At 41.7% G+C, this 17,834-nt stretch overlaps 1 protein-coding gene across 1 annotated transcript in view; it reads left to right on the top strand.

The window, feature by feature from the left end:
- Window positions 1–17,834, top strand: part of AGBL1 (AGBL carboxypeptidase 1) — a 1,082,464-nt gene that overhangs the window by 87,427 nt on the left and 977,203 nt on the right. The gene's annotated exons all lie outside the window — the stretch shown is intronic.

Raw genomic sequence — 17,834 nt, 5'->3', positions numbered from 1 at the left:
GCTCTTGTGTCCCATTGAATTGGTTCCTCTCTTAGGGATCCCATCACTAACAGAATGAAACACCACCTCATCTTGTGCCAGCTTCACAGCTCTTCTCACATTGGAGTCCACTGTCACTCCATCTTTTTATTCATTTATTAATTTTTATGTCAGTCCATCCTGTCGAGGGTCTTTACCAAGCATTATTTCCTTTTCCAGGGACTAATCTCTCTGTGTAAGATTAAGTAATTGCCTGCATCTCAGTTTCCCATTCAACAAGTTACACACATTTTATTTTGTAACATTCATTGCAATGCTGTCAATGCAAACAGCACCCTTCTCACTTCGTCCTTGGCTTCCCTGTTTTTATTTATCCATATTTCCTGCTTCTTTCTGTCTTCTTTTGTTATTGGGTCTCTTATTGGGTTGATTATTCTGAAGAGTTCAATCCTCACAGGTGTTACAGGCGTCCACTTCATAGGCCAGTGTGCTGTTTGGCTGAAAGGTGATCCCTAGATGTGAGTTTAATTCCAGGTCCATGGTTCCAATAGTCTCTGTCAGACTTATAAATTTGGTCTTTCATATGATTTTGAGTTTTGTTCCACATTATCTTTTCTTGTTGTTCAGGACCTTTTATTGTGATCCTAATACGAGTGGTTAGTACAGGTAGCTGGGTACTATCTAGTTCTTCTGCTCTCAGTGTGGTGGAGGCCAAGGTTCATAGAGTCCATTAGTCCTTTGGATTGATTGTTTGCTTGAGTCTTTGCTCTTTTTTATTTTTGCTCTTCTTGGTGATGAATGGGGAGAGACCATAGTTGCATTTTAGAGGATAACTTGAAAGTTTTTAGGACCCTGATCATTAGTCATTAAAGGAAGATGTAGAGCATTGTCTTTGTGTGTTAGCAACATGTAATTTCCAGAAGTAGTGTAGGGTTAGTGTCGGGATAAACTTCAATGAAGTATATGACTGTGTTGACTTATTCACACATTCATCTGTGAACCTACCAAGAATTTATATAAACATTATAATGTAGCCCATGTTGTGATACATACTCAGGTTTTAAAGATTATAATGTAAGGTTGTCCTTAAATATCCTGATGTGGGGTTAGAATTTAGATACATAAATGGGTAGTTTCCATGTCACTGTGGAAATGCCCTAATGGAAGAAAGTAGTTGGAAACTCAGCCTAATGAGCACTTAGAGGTCAAAGTACTTTATGGAGCCTGGGGTAGAGGTGGCCGGGGAACACACTTTGAGCTGAAGGTTATAGGTGGATGATGGGCAGGAAGCAGTTAGAAAAGGACAAAGCCACCAGCCTGTGTGATATAAGGATTGCAAATAATAAAATTCAAATATACAGGAGGGAATGGCAGCTGAGCTTAAATTGTGAACACCTGGTTTGCAAAAGGCTACGGATGACAGTGGAAGCCCAAAATCCATTTGCAGGGTCCGCTCATGGATTGAGCCTCCATGCATTTCCCAAGATTACAGTTGCAGAATGGGAACAGCCCTGTTATCACACAGAGAGCATTGCAGAGTCAATTATGGCTACATGTGGTTATGTCAGAATGTAACATCTTATCACTCGATCACCTTTTGGATCCATTTTAAAGCTGTTTCAGTTTTTTTTTTTAAATGAAGGGGGAACACATGTGGATTAAGCCTGAAAACCCTCTGACCATGGAGCACAGAGCAGGCATGTGAGCAGCTCTGCTGACGTGCAGATGCATTGGAGAGTGGATCGTGGCAGGTGCAGTTAGGGTAACATTGAGCACCTTTTTGATCTCCCTTATACTCCATTTAAATTTGTTCTCAGTTTCTCAGTTTTCTTTTCAGAGGTTTTAAATTTCTGTGTTTATTTGCTATTCTTGTTAGTTTAAGAAAAGTTTTGTGTGTGTGTGTGTATGAAATCCAGGCAACTAACTGGATGAGTGGTTCCATTGGAGTATGGTAGAGGAATTTGGGGGGGAATGGGAGGTAATAACAATGAGTAGAACAATGAAGAAAGCGTTTAAAATATGAGCTGGTAATGCTTGTACAACTCTTCTTGATGTGATCAAAATATTGAATTGTATAATAATTGAATTGTATGTAAATTGTATAATTTTATGAATTATTTGTCAATAAAACTACCGGGAGAAAAGAAAAGGACAAAGGGCAAGGAGGTGTTCTAGAGAAAGAGAATTTCCTGTTCAAACTTTGAGGGCATGGTAACAACTTCTTTCAGCCAAGTGGATTCCAACAGAGAGCAGCCCATGCGAGGAAATCTCTCCTAAACCATTACCCTTACAGAGTAAATACTCAGTGATGACCCCCAGCAGTGCCATGATTTCTGGACTGGGAAAGGAAATTTCACAAATATTCCAGTTATGAACTATCATCTAAGAAGGGCTCATGCCCCAGATATTTCTGAGATCTTTATTGAATCTCTAAACAGTTATAGATACTCATTGTTCTGTCCATCACAAAGAAGGACTTGTTTTCCATGGATCTGCTTCTACCAGGTAGGTTCCAACAGCCATTAGCAGTAGACCATCTTTTGTAACACCTAGAAGTTGGTAGCCGTGCAAATTCCTGGGCCCTGCCCTAGACCTCCTAACTCAGGAACTCTGGATGGACCCCAACATTTTCCATTTTTAACAAACTCTCTGAGCGGTGCTGATGCTTCCTCAGGTTTGTAAATCTCTGATCTAAAGTATTAGACTGGCAACCACAAGGTCAGCGGTTCAATCCCACCAGTCTCTCCAAGGGAGAAAGGTGAGACTAGCTGCATCTGTAACTATTTACAGCTGCAGAGACCGCCTATAGGGACACGATGAGCTGGAGCTGACTCATGGGCAGGGGATTTTGTTGGGATGGTTTTAGGCAAAAGCAGAGTTCTCAGGGGGCTATTCTCATGGCATTCTCAAAGAGGGAGCCCTGTGAAGTAACTGGAGTGATGGTCCTACCTGTGCCTCACACCTTCTCTGAAGTCTTTGAGCTGCTAAAGAAGGTTTGCAAGGGGAATGTGTCATCGTTGGACCCAGTGACAACTTGTAAATCGCTGGCTGCCCTCACGTTGAAGGTGCTCCATGTTGCACCTAAGAATGGCCTTTGTTGGGAGTCCCTGGGAGGTGCAAGCAATGAACCCATTTCCTGCTGACCAGAAGGTTGTCCATCTCAGTAAGCCCAGAGACACCCCAAAATAAAGGCCACATGATCTACTTAAAAAAAAAAAGAACAAATAAAAACAGTCATTGAAAGTTCTAAGGAGCACAATTTCACTCTGACCCAAAGGCCTGCCATGAGTTGAATCAACTTAGTGACAAGTGGTTAAGAAATCTGGTTACACCTCAGTCAAATAGCAGTCAAGTTCAACAGCAATGAGGCTTGTCTTTGCTAGAGCAAACTGAGATGCATTTTTGTAAATTCAGCAACGACCTCTTGGGTCCAGCTACACGTAGGCATTGAGCGAGGGTACATGTCTTTCTTTTTGTGTGTTCAGAGGTTTCGAGAATAGATGGCATTGTCTTTCACCACGGATTGGCTAGTGGGTTCAGACTGCCAACCATTTGGTTAACAGTCTGTGTCACTGGGCTCCTTTCCTATACATACATTTATTCAACCAAGTGTATGCTATTATACTCATGTTACCACATTAACATGGCACACATGCTGTGGAATTTTATTCCACTTATACTCACATGTGCTTCAATCATTAGACATTTATATATACATATATATACATTTATATATACAGAATACACGTAGGATGATAGTTGCTTATCCATGTATGTTTATGAATAATTTCAGGAAGCTAAAGGGCAAATTTTTTAGGGGTGACACGAGAAGCAGACTTTTGAAAGCCATAGCTAAGCAGAAAGAAACTTCCTGTTTGTAGACGTGTCTAAGGCATGGCCGATGCCTGGGTGCCGCTCTAAAGGAAGACCAGGGACTACTGAGCAGGTTCGGTTAACCCGCAGAGTTTCCAGCATCAGCTGTGGAAGCTGATTCGACAAGGGACAACTCATACGTCTATATTTGATTGCCTTCACGAGTCAAGAAAGGAGCCCTTTGAGTAAGCACTGGGATGCTAAGCACAAGGCCAGCAGGACAAGCCCATTAGGCACTCCGCGGAGGGAGAGGCAGCTCTCTGCTGCCATGCAGGTTACAGCCCCAAGAATCCTCTGCAGAGCTGCTGTGAGCTACGATCACGTCCATAGCAGTGGGTAGGTGTGGGCCATGGCAGAGCTGTGGTCTTATTCTCCTGAGTGTAGAGCGAGAAGAAATTAAGGGTTTGGATATGACTTTGACCACAATATAGACCCATCTGCATCAGTGCAAGCAAGGATGCAGTTACAGTTTTCCTGTAGCGCCATAATATGTCCCCTGAATGATTAACAAGCTAACTTTATATTTCGGACCGGATATTATGGTCATGCTATTTACAAGATGAGTGCCAAGTGTTTGGGCAGGGTCACAATTTCAGTGCTTGCCACAAGCACTGCTTTTCCTGGTTATGCCCTTGCCTGTTTGTGAGAGGATATTGGGATCTCCTCCCTGCTCCCTCCTCCTTCTCCTTTCCCTTCCTGGTGCTAGGATTGCTCAAAGGCCTTTGTCTGAGTCCTTGGACCTAATGTTGTCTGTGAACCTGGACGCACTTTACAATAGTTTTTCCTTGGCAGCGTTGTTGGTTATGGCAAGCCCAGGCAGGCTGGAGTCCCTCCCGGTGATGCTTATTACGCTGTGCTCTTACCTTGTCCAAGACAGGGTTCTCTCTCTCTCTCCCACTTCCTGCTGTGTGGCACTAACCCAACCAGTCTGAGGTTGATCTTTTTTCAATGTCTCTTCTAAAAACTCTCTGTGATTGATGATGGCTCCCACAAGCTGTCTCCGACGGCATCTGGGCAGAGTTGGAGGGTTGTTTGTTTTTCTTTCCCTCCCCCGCAGAGAAAGATGGACAAGGTCCACGCTGGGTTCAGGATCTGGCCCAACCTCTGCACCATATGTGTGTGGCTTCTCTTTTCTGTCACCAGACAGGAGTCATCTCTGTTTCGATGTTTGTTTCCTCCTCTTTTCCTTTGAAAACGGTGATTAACCAGATTCATTTGTCATCCATTTCCCTTGGTATCTTGCCTGCATGCGTGTGTGTGTGTGTGTGTGTGTATACATTTATCCATCTTGCTCTCTCCTCTCAAGCCAGACAGGAGGCTGGGACTGTACCAGATGGTGTTCTCTGCGACTGTGCTCTGCAGGCAGCATGTCCAATCCCTTGTAAAACTCCTTCTGCCTCACCCACCTGTTACGCAGCTAGCTCCCATTTCTCCCCCTTTTGCTCTGTTCCAGCACTTCACACACTACTCCTAAAACTGGGAAGGCCCTAGGGTTAAAAATTAGGGCCATCTATTTTCTTCTTTCTGCAAAACTTCATGAAGCAGCTCGCTGGCCCCAGTACTAAGGAGATGCCGGATAGCAGGAATTGAATGCACACACTTTGAGGTCAGGTAGACGAGAAGCCAAACTGCAGCTCTGCTGTTTTCTAATACTTTCCCCTCAGAGAGTTCAGTTCCCCTCTTTATACTTCCTCCTCTATTCCATGGCAGTTGTTACAAGAAATGACTGAACATTACTCCTGACAGCAATCTGTCAAGAAATTCAAAATGTGTCTGATATGAGTCCACTTTTCACCACTGCCGCTGCTACCACCCTGGTCCAGACATGATAGTTCATCTGCTCGGTGACCACACAGCCTTCTTGTCCTCCTGCTTCTCACGTCTCCTCTCTCTCTTCCTTCCTTCCTCCCCCCCCCACCCTTACTTCCTTGTATCTATTTATTCATATGGATTTAGTGAGCTCTATTTCATGTACCATGAAGTCCACCCATTTAGAATGGTGCCGTGCCTCGGTTGTTAATACATGCCCACGATCGTGCAGCCATCGCCCTATTTCACTTTAGAACCCCTTCAACACCCCGAGAGGAATCCTATGGCCAGAATTAGTTCCTCTTTCCTTCCTTTCTTGTCTGCTCCAGCCCCAGGCAACCACTGGACTACTTTTTATTTCTATGGATTCACCAATTCTGAACACTTTATACAAATGCCCTCAGGTAACTCGTGGCCTTTTGTGACTGTCTTCTTCCACTTTTTGCATGTTCAAGCATTGTCCCTGCGACAGCATGCATCGGCACTTCCTTTCTTTTAATGGCTGGGTAGAATGTATGGCATTGGATGGCTGTACAACATTTTACTTGTCCCTTCATCACTTGATAGACAGTTACGTGGTCTCCATGTTTGGGCTATCCCAGATAATGTGACCATGAACACTGAGTTACAAGTTATCTTGTGAATATGCATTTTCATTTCTCATCGCTCTATCTGTCTGCCAGTTTGTCAAACTGCGATAGCTTCTGTGTGGTCGTGATGCTGGAAACTATGCCACTGCCATTTAAAGTACCAGGGAAGGCGAGCAGGCTCCGTGAAATGCTCCAGACGAAGATAGGAAGAAGGATTTAGTGATCCACTTCTAAAAAAATGGGCTGGGGGAAAAATTTAATGAATAGAAAAAAATACATAATTCTGAAAGGGAAGACTTGTGAACTGCCTCCTTAAAATTGACTTATCCGTCATGGCATGGATGAAACAACATTTGGGGACTTTGATGAGCTGAGGGGGAGCAACTGCTAGTGAGAAGTGAATGCTGCAAAGATCCTTTAATAATGAGAATATGGGATTTATGCATTTGAATTAAAGTATTGGGGAAGAATATTAAACATGGACTAACAGAAGGACCCCCAAAAAATCGATCTTTCCACTTCTAAGGAGCGTACAACCAGAATGCCCCTTAGCACTCCAGATGGCGAGACCCCATCGAGCGTACTTTGGACAGGCTATAAGGATGGACCAGTCCCTGTAAAATGATCCCACGTTTGCTAGCATTCTTTGTTGCTGTTGTCAGGTGCCATTGTGCTGGTTCTGACTCCTAGTGACCCTATGTTGAATGGAATGGAGCGATGCCTGGCCCTGCACCATTTTCTCAATTGTTGTCCCATCTCAGCCCATTGTTGCACCTGTTGTGTCAATTCATCTGGAGGGTCTTCTTTTTGGAATATCCTCTACTGGATCAAGAATAACATCCTTTTCAGGGGACTTGTTTCTCCTGATAACATATTCCAAGTATGTGAGACAGCATCTCACCATCCTTGCTTCTAAGGAGCGTTCTAACTGTGCTTCTTCCATGAGAGATGCTTGTTTTTCTGGAAATCTATGGGACTCTCAGAGTTCACGGTCAACACTATAATTCAACTGCATCAATTCTTTTCTACAATTTTCATTCATTGTCCAAGTTCTACATACAGATGCTTGAAATACTGTGACTTAGATTAATCTCACCTTCTTCCTCAAAGTGACAGCCTTTCTCTCCAGCATCTTAAAGAAGTTTGGGCAGCATATTTGCCTAATGCAATACATCCTTTGATTTCTTGATTACTTTTTCTTTTTCATGAGCATTGATCATTAATCTAACCACAGTGAAATCTTTGACAATTTCAATATTTGCTCCTTTTATCATGGTGTCTATTGGTCCAGTTGTGATGATTTCGGATTTGGAAATTGGTTTTACATTAAGTGGTAAATCCTACTGAAGGTGGCGCTCTTGGATCTTCATCAGCAGTTTTTTCAAGTTCCCCTCACTTTCGTCAAGCAAGTTGTGTCATCTGCATATTGCATATTAATAGTAAGCTTTCCTACCTCTCTAATGTTGCATTAAACTAATGTGGATCAAAAAAATATGGATAACATTGAGAAGAATGGGAATTCCAGAACACTTCACTGTACTGTTGTGAAATCTGTGCATGGACAAAGAGGCAAACCAAGGAGATACTGCATGATTTTAAATCAAGAAAAGTGCGCATGCGCGTTATATCTCTTTATCATAATTATGTAATCTTGATGCTGAACCCATAACCCAAGAATCTGGAGAAGTGTAGTGTCAAATAAATAACAAAGACCCTCAGTGAGATGAATTCACACAGTGACGGTAAAAATGGATTTGGAAATGCTTCATTGTATTGTATTGAAATGTACAAAGGGTTGCCAGGGGAACCGATGAAATGGAATCTAACCATAACAGCAAATATAAATACGTTTTCCATTGCTATAGAATACTTTGAGAAAGTGACAGTTTTTTTTTTCCATAGTGCCTGCTTTACTTTACCTTCCTACCAGAAATATATGGGAATTCCAATTTCTTCACCAACATTTTTTGTGAAATGTCTACTGGATCACTCTAAATTCATATCTACTGGTTGGCAGTAGGTTTGGGTTAGGTGGTCTTTCATTTAAAATCATTTTAATGGGGGCGCTTACAGCTCTTATCACCATCCATCATTGCGTCGAGCACATTTGTACATATGTTGCCATCATCATTTTCAAAACATTTTCTTTCTACATGAGCCCTTGGTATCAGCTCCTCATTTTCCCCCTCCCTCTCCCACCCTTCCTCCCTCACGAACCCTTGATAATTTATATATAAAAAAATATTTTATTGGGGCCTTGTACAACTCTTCTCACAATCCATCCATCCATCCATGGTGTCAAGCACATTTGTATATTTGTTTCCCTCATCATTCTCAAACAATCAATGCTCATGGAAGCAGCAGTTAAGAGACTGAATAATACATTGCACTGAGTGCTTCTGCACCAAACCTCTGAAAGTGTTCCAAAGCAAGGAAGCTACTTGAAGGACTAAATTGCATGCGAGTTGAGACATGATCTTTTCAATCACCTCACATGTATGTGAGAGTTGCATATTAAATAAGGAAGACATAAGAAGAATCAATGCATTTGAATTATGGTGTTGGGGAAGAATATTTAAGGTGTCATGGACTGCCAAAAGAGATAACAAATCTATCTTGGAAGAATACAGCCCAAGTGCTTTTTGGAGGCAAGTAGAGTGAGACTTTGACTAGTATACTTTGGACATGCTGTCCAGAAAGACCAGCTCCTGGAGAAGGATCGGATCTCAACATTGGAAAAGCAGAGAAGCAGTGAAAGAGAGGAAGGCCCTTGGCAAGGTGGATTGAATCCGTGGCTGTAACAATGGGCTCAAACATAGGAACAGTGGTAGGATGGTGCAGGACTGGGTGGTGCTTTGTTTTGTTTTGTTTTACATGGGGTTGTTTATGAGTCAGAGCTGACTAGATGGCACCTGACAACAAAAATGTTGAGCATCTTTTCACATGCTTATATATTCTTTGGAGAATGGTCTACTCAAATATTTTGTCCATTTAAAAATTAGGTTATTTGTCTTTTAATCTAGAGTTGTAAGAGTTCTTCCCACCACCGGTCTGCCAGTTGGTCATGCTGTGGTGCGTTCTATATTGCTTTGAAATTGAAACTGATATCGGTAGCATTTCACATTCAAATAGCAATAACCACCCTGGACATATTTTAGAAGAGCTTCAAGACTAAGGCAGAGTAAGAAGAAAGTCTTGGTGCTATATTTAAAAAAAAATACGGCAATGTGAAAGCTAGGGATTACTGTGAATAATGTAGTGCTGAAATCTCACCCACTGGTTTCAAGGCTACAATGCAGACAATCAAGCAGATGACCTGGATGGCTTGGAAACAGGAAATGTTTTGTTCTGTTGTACAAGGTATCACCCAGAGTTGGACATGACTTGATTTGATGGCAACTAACAGCAGTCTTTATATATATTACGAGTACCAGTACCAGTCTCTGTGGAGTTGACTCATGGTAACCCTACATGTGCTAGAGCATACTGAGATCCCTAGGGCTTTTAAGAGTTCCTTATGTTGTTTGTGGAAGTAGATCCCTAAGCTTTTCTCTGGGGGAACTTTGGGTAGATACAGTTGTCAGTCTTTTGATTGCCAGCTGAGCATCTTATCCATTTGTGCCACTCAGGGACTCCTATAGTCTGAGTAATAAACCGATGTCCCATGTATTCTTTGAAAATATTTAATTCATTCAGTGGGCTGTCTTTTAACTTTCTTTATTATGTCCTTTGATATTTCTAATTTGAGGAAACTTGTTGAAGTCCAATATACTTTCATTTAACACTTGTTGCTGGTGTTTTAGTCAAATCTAAACAATAACAACAACAAAACACACCACCTAACCTAAGTTCGTAAGGTTTACCTCTGTATTTTCTTTTAGGACTTTCCAAATTTTATCTCTATAGTCTAATTTGAGTTCATTTTTCCATGGTGCAAGAATTCAAATTCATGCTTTGCATGTGAATATTCAATTTTCTTAGCATCATTTTTTGAAAAAAATTATTCTGTTCCATTTGAATGCTTCAAATTAATTAAACATAAATGTTATTTCTGACTCTCAATTCTAGTCCCTTGAATCCTATATGTCTATTTTTATGCTAGTACTACACTGTCTTATTTACTGTAGATTTGCCATAAATTTCTAGTTCTGCTAAACAGAAGCTTCTCTACAATATTGAGCAGAAGTGGTGAGAGAAAACACCTTTCCTAATTTTAGGGGGAAAGGATTCATCAGGATGACATTATCTGTAGTTTCCTTTTTTACCCCCAACAGCTTTATTTGCACATAATTTAAATATTAGAGTATTCAAGAGTTCAATCGTCCAATCATATCAAGGAGAATTGTACAATTACTAGCACATCAATTTTAGAGCGTTTCTCCCTGCCCCCAGGGTTAATTTCAATCACAGTTCTGAAATCACAATCTGATCTAGTGTTCCCTCCCTCCTCTCATCTTCATTAGTTACTCCCCAAATCCCCTTTCCCCGTCACTCACCCCGAATCCCTGTGTTCCCTACATACCCTTGTGTCAGTTAGTATAATTATGTATCCACTCCTCCTCTGCTGCACACCTGGGAGACCCAAGAGAAAACAATAAACAAAATCTCACTAAGGTGGTCAGGAAAAAAAATCATAATCGTATAAAGACAAAAATACAAATAACATGTAAGACAAACACACACACACACACACACACACACACACACACACACACACACCCTCCATTCAAAAAGCCACGGAAGAAATCTCTGTCATGGAACCAGTAAGACAGACTTTGCACTCATGACAAATTCAGGTCCCAGCAGTGGGGTGGTCAACGGGCCGAGTAATGATCCAGCTTCACTGTACAGCTCTTTATCGAGATAGAAGTTCCTTTTCTTCTTACTGTGTTGTTTTTATTATGAAATTCAACTACGCGTGTTATTCTTTTAGATGGGATCTCACATAATTCTTAGATTTCTTAACTTTTTCTTTTTTAAAAATTGTTCCTCTGTTTCTCTAGCAGATTCGTTCTGGGATATTTGTCTCAAAGATCCCTAGTTCAGCCTCCCCAATTAAATTCTGTTCCTTCATATTTTCAACATACTGTTTCTGAAATCTTAGTGTTAATCTTGTACATTCTATTTGCTGGTTTCGAATGGTGTCTAATTTTTCACTTATTTTGTTGGTTTGTTCTTAGATGTTTTCCTGAATTCTTCTCACTTTTTACTGTTGTTTTGCTTGCTTTTGCCTTCAGTTTTCTCAACCTTTCTCTCAATATGTTCAAGTTACTAAATATCATTCTATTGAATTCCTTTTCAGGTAGTCACAATGCTACTTATTTCTCCAAAAAATTCTTCCAGCTGTTTGTTTTGATAATTTTAGTTTGTTTCTTTTGTGAACTGAAGTTGGCCATCATTCTGAGATATTTTTGTGCTGTTGTATGTGTATGTCCATGTACTCTTATACACTCACCACCCATTTCTTGGTGGGGGTGATAGAGAATGCTAGTGTGCGTACATCTCTCTGTGTAACAAAATTATTAAACATGGTTATGAGTGTGTTTGGCTGGTGTTGCCTATTATCTATCCTTAATCAGGGGGTCTAAGGGCAGACAGTGGCCTTTTGCCAGTAGGTAGTCTGTAGGAAGTATGGATGTGACTAAGCCAGTGGGCACAATTGTTAATTCCCACTGCGTGGGACAAAAAAAAAACCCACAACAAAAATCTAGAGAAAAGCCAAAGCCAAACAACAGAAAGAATAGGGGAAAATAGAAAAAGCAGGCAAACAACAGCAAGAATGAAGAATTTTATTTTTAAAAGGACCATCAGGAAAGGGGCAGGAAGCTGAGGTAAGAGAAAACAAGAAATAAAAACACAGCCAACAGAACTAGGAAGGTTCAAAAAAAGAGAATAGTGTATATAAATAAAACTAACAATTTTTTTCACAAGAAGAGAAGGGGAAAAGAAAACAGAAATAGAATAATTAAAGAAAGAAACAGAAAAAGTAAAGCAGAGGAACAAATGATAACAAATGAGGAGAGGGAAATAAAAAGAAAAAAACAAACAAAGAAAGAAAAACTCTACCAGTCAAGGAACTCATAAGAGGTAGGTCATTCAGTCCTCAATGGAGCTTCTGCCAGCCTAGATGTTGTGTGGGTCCAAAGCACCTGGTCTGGAAGTCATCTATGTCAGGTCAGATGATGGCTGACATCAGGGTGTTTGTTTCAGGAAGGAAATCTTCCTGAGGTAGGGTGGCTGGGGACCCAGAACTATATGCTCTGCTGGCCTGATGGGACAAAGTTACAGCTCCTGCAGATGAGGGGCGGGGGTGATGTGTCCATCACTCATCCATGCAGATGTAAGCCTGACCTCAGGTACAGCTGGGGCTGTGTAAGGTGGGAAATGAGTGCGGTCCCCAACCATTGGGTAGGTTCTGGGAGATTGGCCAAGGATGTGGGGAACAAAGCACGATCCCACCAGGCTCCTGTGTGCCAAGGGACTGCTGCTGTGTTGAGAAAATACTACTTTCAAAAGTCCAAGAGGGTTGTGCCATCCCAGACCAGTTGACAATTCGCTGTCCGTATCTGATTTTATTCATCTAGTTCTCCTAGTGGGTATTCAATCCACGTCATCTGTATCCTTTCCCCTGATGCTTGGGCTCCAGGGTCATCATCTAACTTTATTTCAATTGGTCTGATGTGTATTTGATTTAGGCGAGCTGTGAAGCATGTCTTCCTTATCTGCCATCTTGCTGGGAATTTCTTTTTTCTAATTCCTGACAAGAGAATGGTTCGAGTTTTGTCAATGGGATAAGAGACCCAATTTCCCTTTTTTCTTTTCTGTAAGAAGATGAGAGAAGGAATGACCTTTGACTTGTAGAATCTTGGCTAAGTCCTTGTGAGAGTAACATGGAGACCATTCCATTTTGCCATTATCTACAATTGCTGCTCTCTTAGAGCAGGGTAATTTTGTGAAAACTCCCGGAAGGACTCACTGAGTAATGGAAGCCAGGGACAGTCAAGTAGAGACGGGCATTTTTACATTTCTACTTTCCACCCCAGAGGCCCAAACAAAATAAATGATGGCATTAGTTTAAACTTCAAGAAAACAATATCTTCCCCCCCAATTCTTTCCATAGGATACCTGAACAACAGGTAGCAGAAGCCCAACTTTAGAAGGAGGAAATCTAGCACCCCAAAAGGCACTAACTTTGGGGCACAAGTGCACTCAATGCTATCAGCTTTGTTTCTTGTTGTAGAAGTAGTTGGAAATTCCAATACTCATTTAAACTTCCTCACTTTAAAGTTCTGCTTTTTGGAGGTGTAGTCATTGGTTGACAGAGTAGTTAACCTTAGTTCTAATAGCTTCTATATTTTGGTGTTACATCGGGCAAGCAGGAGATTGGTAAGGTTAAGACAATGGAGCAGAAGTTCAGATGCTGATTTCTTGCCAGGTCGAAAATACAGAGCCTCTTGGGGATATTTTCTTGGGTGTCCCAGAACCTGGATTCAACAGATACTCTGATATATTCTACTGCCTTCCAATATACTCTATTTCATTACAGCTAACCAATATCTATTGAATCAATTCTATCATCCACACTCGGGTCAGAACCTGATGTTTAAAAGTACTTTACGTAGAAGAATTCCTTGTAATTAATCCCCGTTTGGTGCCCCCTAGTTCCATGACTGCACATTCTCTTACTAAGTTAGTGATTTCTTTTCCTCTAAAATAGGAAACTTTGTGGTAACAAGGCTCCTCTGCTGGGCTGATAACCACAAGATCAGCAGTTCAAAGCCACCATGTGTTCCATAGAAGAAAGCCGCGGCTCTCTGTTTCTGGAAAGATTCACAGCCTTGGTAAATGACGGGGTCAGTTCTACTTTGTCTACTCTAGGTTACTAAAAGTCAGCATTGAGTACAGAGCTGTGAGTTTTGTCTTTTTTGTTGTTGTCTATAGTCATGCCTTCAAAGACCAGCTCTTTATTCTTCTCTTGAATAAATGTCCTCACGTAACGCACCTATTCTCATGGCTACAACGAAGATCACTATGGGAGTGATGCTTACCAGCCCTGCTTTGACTGTATCATGGGGGTAACTTGCACACTGCTATGAAGCTGGGAAATTTCACACTTTTCTCCATTTAGCATGATGTTACGTTTGGTCCAGTTGTGAAGATTTTGATCCATGTTTCATTGAGTTGTAAGCCATACTGAAGGCTGCAGGTTGGGCAAAGTTGAAATTGTCAATGATGTTGGCTTGCTTGGATCCACAACCAATGCTCATGGAGGCAGCCCTCAAGAGCTCAAAAGATGCCAACGTTGCATTAGGCAAACCTGCTGTAGCAGCCCTCTTTAGAGAATTGAAAGGTAAGGATGTTACTTTGAGGATTAAGGTGCATCTGACTCAAGCCATGTCAATTGCCTGATGTGCATGTAAAATCTGGACATTGAATACAGAAGACAAAAGGAGAATCAATGCATTTGAATTATGCTAGTGAAGACTATTTTAAGTACCACTGGCCGCAAACTGACAAACCAATCTGTCTTGGAAGAAAGTGGAGCCAGAGTGCTCTTTAGAGGCCAGGATGGCAAATACGTGTGACATGTTAGGAAGAGCCCAGTCCCTGGAGAAAGACATCATGTTTGGTAAAGTAGAAGGACAATGGAAAATAGGGAGGCCCTCAAGGAGCTGAATTGACATTGGCCGCAACAATGGGCTCAGTTACAGGAACAATTGTGAGGACAGCCCAGGACCAGGCAGTGTTTCCCTTTGTTGTGCTGCATGGGTTGCTATGGGCGGGAACTGACTTGATGGTACCTACCAAGGACATAAGATGCTGGCAGCTTGGTTAACTGTATTTCAAACACAATCAGAGCCATCCTGGTGGATAGCTCTCAGCATAACTTCCCGACTAAGACATAATAGGAATAAATGCTTGGTAATCTCCTTCAGAAAATTAACCTGCGAAAACTCTGTCACAACTGAATATTGTCCAATATATAGTGGTAGAAAAGGAGCCCGATAAACCGGCAGCTACTCAAAACCCATAGTGATTCCGAACCAGGATTTTGGTTTTTCCTGTTGGACGTGGGGTAGCCATGAGGCATAGCAGACATGATAGAAGCTAACCACCACAACATCAATTTATGCATATTTATCTCTAACTCTATGTGAAGTTTCACATAGGTGCTCCAGAATCCAGTCATTCCAGTAGCACTTTGAACAGTTCCACATAGTGTCCCCCCATTATCTCAAGCTCTATATATCTCAAGCTGCAAATAAAAAATATTGGCTTCTTTAAACACCTCAATTTCCCTTTACTTAATGGCTTTCCTGTTCTCTCATTGACTAGGCAAAATTGTTCAATGCTATTGCACATTCTTTTCCTTTGTCCTCTAGAGCTAGCATCTCATAACTTGTAATATATTCCTCAAAAACCTTCCTCTCATGTTTGCAGGTTTGCTAGCAGACCCTCTTGATAAAGCAAAACAGCAAACCAGAAGCCAACCAAACAAAATGAATGGCTTTTTATTACTTATAGAATGAATTTGATCTCTTTGGAATATTAGACTGTGGTCTCAAATCCCATCTACATCATTGCTCTGACTTCCTAAACTGGATTATATTGTTACCTGAAAAGAACTACATCTTTTTTCTTCACTCCAAAATCACGCTGACCTCTTTGACTAATGGGACACTAAATGTATGTCATATGACAGCACTTTTTTGGCTCACATTTCCCTCGCTATCATGTTAGTAGGTACTTACTAAGTAGGTACTTACTAGAGGGATGAGGTCTCAGGATCGCAGCGAGTCTTCCTCTCAACATCCACCCAGTAACTCAGCAATATTGATGCTGTACACTATCACTGTGATTTCTAATTTTAATGTGCATCTGAAATACCTGGGAATCTTGTTACAAGAAAGATGCTGGCTCAGTAGAATAGGGAAACGACTAGGGATTCTGCATTTCCATCCAGGTCTCGGGAAATGCGAAGGCTTCCAGAGGTACACATCTTGGTGAGTGGAGCGCTAAAATTTTCCATGTCATGATTTGTATTGGAGCTCTTATTACTTCTCACCGTCCTAACTGGCATGTCCCTTACCACCATCAGCCTGTCCCTCACATGTTCATGTTCACCTTACTTCTCAATGCCATCAAGTTGAGGTTGACTCATCGTGACCTGATAGGACAGGGTAGCACTCTCCTCTATGAGTTTTTGAGACGGTAACTCTAAAGAGGAGGAGAAAGCCCCATTTCTCTCCTCTCACCTCATTTATAGACTTCCAAAATCAGACTTGTAGAGCTGGCCTGGGGCTGAAACTGAGATACTTGCTTGGGTTGGCGTATTCTCATTTTTTTCCTGTTTCCATAGTTTCCACCTTTGCTCACTACCTCCTTTGGACCAACTCAATTTGACTGCTCTTCTTTTCCGTAGAATACTGCTTTTCGTTTTGCTTCACCCAAGCCAGGGTCCATGCATTGAAGCGCCTACATTTTCCATGCTGGCTTGGATCCTCACCAATTCCATCAATGTATTCCCTTCGTTAATACACTGCTGCTAAATGATGTGGATGAAAAATGGGTGGGGATGAACAAACAGAAAATATATTGAGAGGAAAGCATGTTTGGGAATGCTAACTAAAATAGTCTGTTAATGAGAACTCGCTGTTCTTTCCTGTGTCTGCCTTGAACTTGTGCTGGTACTGCAGTGTTGGGATGCCATTCCTGCTGTGGGTTTGCACTGGGCCCTAAGTTTCCGGCCTTTGTTCCTTGCAGATAATGGAGAAAACTGTGAACTTCAATGCTACATATTCTACATTATTTCTATTTGTTTGTTTTTACTGCTATTTCTATTGCTTAATAGTAGACAATCTCTTGAGATTCTAGGTGGAAAAAAGAAATAGATTGGAAGGAAGGAGAGGTAGAAGTCAAATTCCTGGACACGGGGTCCCATATTTGCTTATGTTTATATGAGGGACCTTTATAAAACTGACTGCGATTGACTTGATTCTGATTCTCAGTGACCCTACATGGGATTTCTGAGACTGTGTCTTTACATATTTCCCCTGCCGAGAAGCTGGTGGGTTTGAACAGCTTACCCTGTGGTCAGCAGCCCCACTTGAAATGGTGGTTCAGTGGTAGAGATCGTGCCTCTCACATAAGAATCCCTGGCAGATTCTTGGCTTATACACCATGTTGCTGGGCTTTAAAGAGTTTGCGGGGTAAAGGAGGTGGAAGATCGTGGCACTTTTTCATGAACATTTTGTAGTCCCCTCATATAATTTTGGTTCCGCCTCCTTAGAGGGGTGGTAGGTTTCAGCAGAGCACTGTTTCACAAGCATTGAAGATAAGCCAAGGAGCTCAGGTGGGACAATGGCCGATACCCAACCGCTAACTGAAAGATCGGGGGTTTGGTTCCATTGGCCCAAGCCTACCAGCAATCCTGCGGGAGAGAAGACTTCACAATCAGCTCCCATCATGATTGTGGCCTCAAAAGCACCCTATAGGAAAGTTCTACTCCACCCTACAGCGTTGTGATGAGTCACAGTCAACTAGCTAGCACACAACACAGCAACGGGCGCCTGCTCTTAAGTC

This window comes from Tenrec ecaudatus, chromosome 9 (genome assembly GCF_050624435.1).
Source record: "Tenrec ecaudatus isolate mTenEca1 chromosome 9, mTenEca1.hap1, whole genome shotgun sequence".
Lineage (NCBI taxonomy): Eukaryota > Metazoa > Chordata > Mammalia > Afrosoricida > Tenrecidae > Tenrec > Tenrec ecaudatus.
This window is presented reverse-complemented; position numbering and strand designations above follow the sequence as displayed.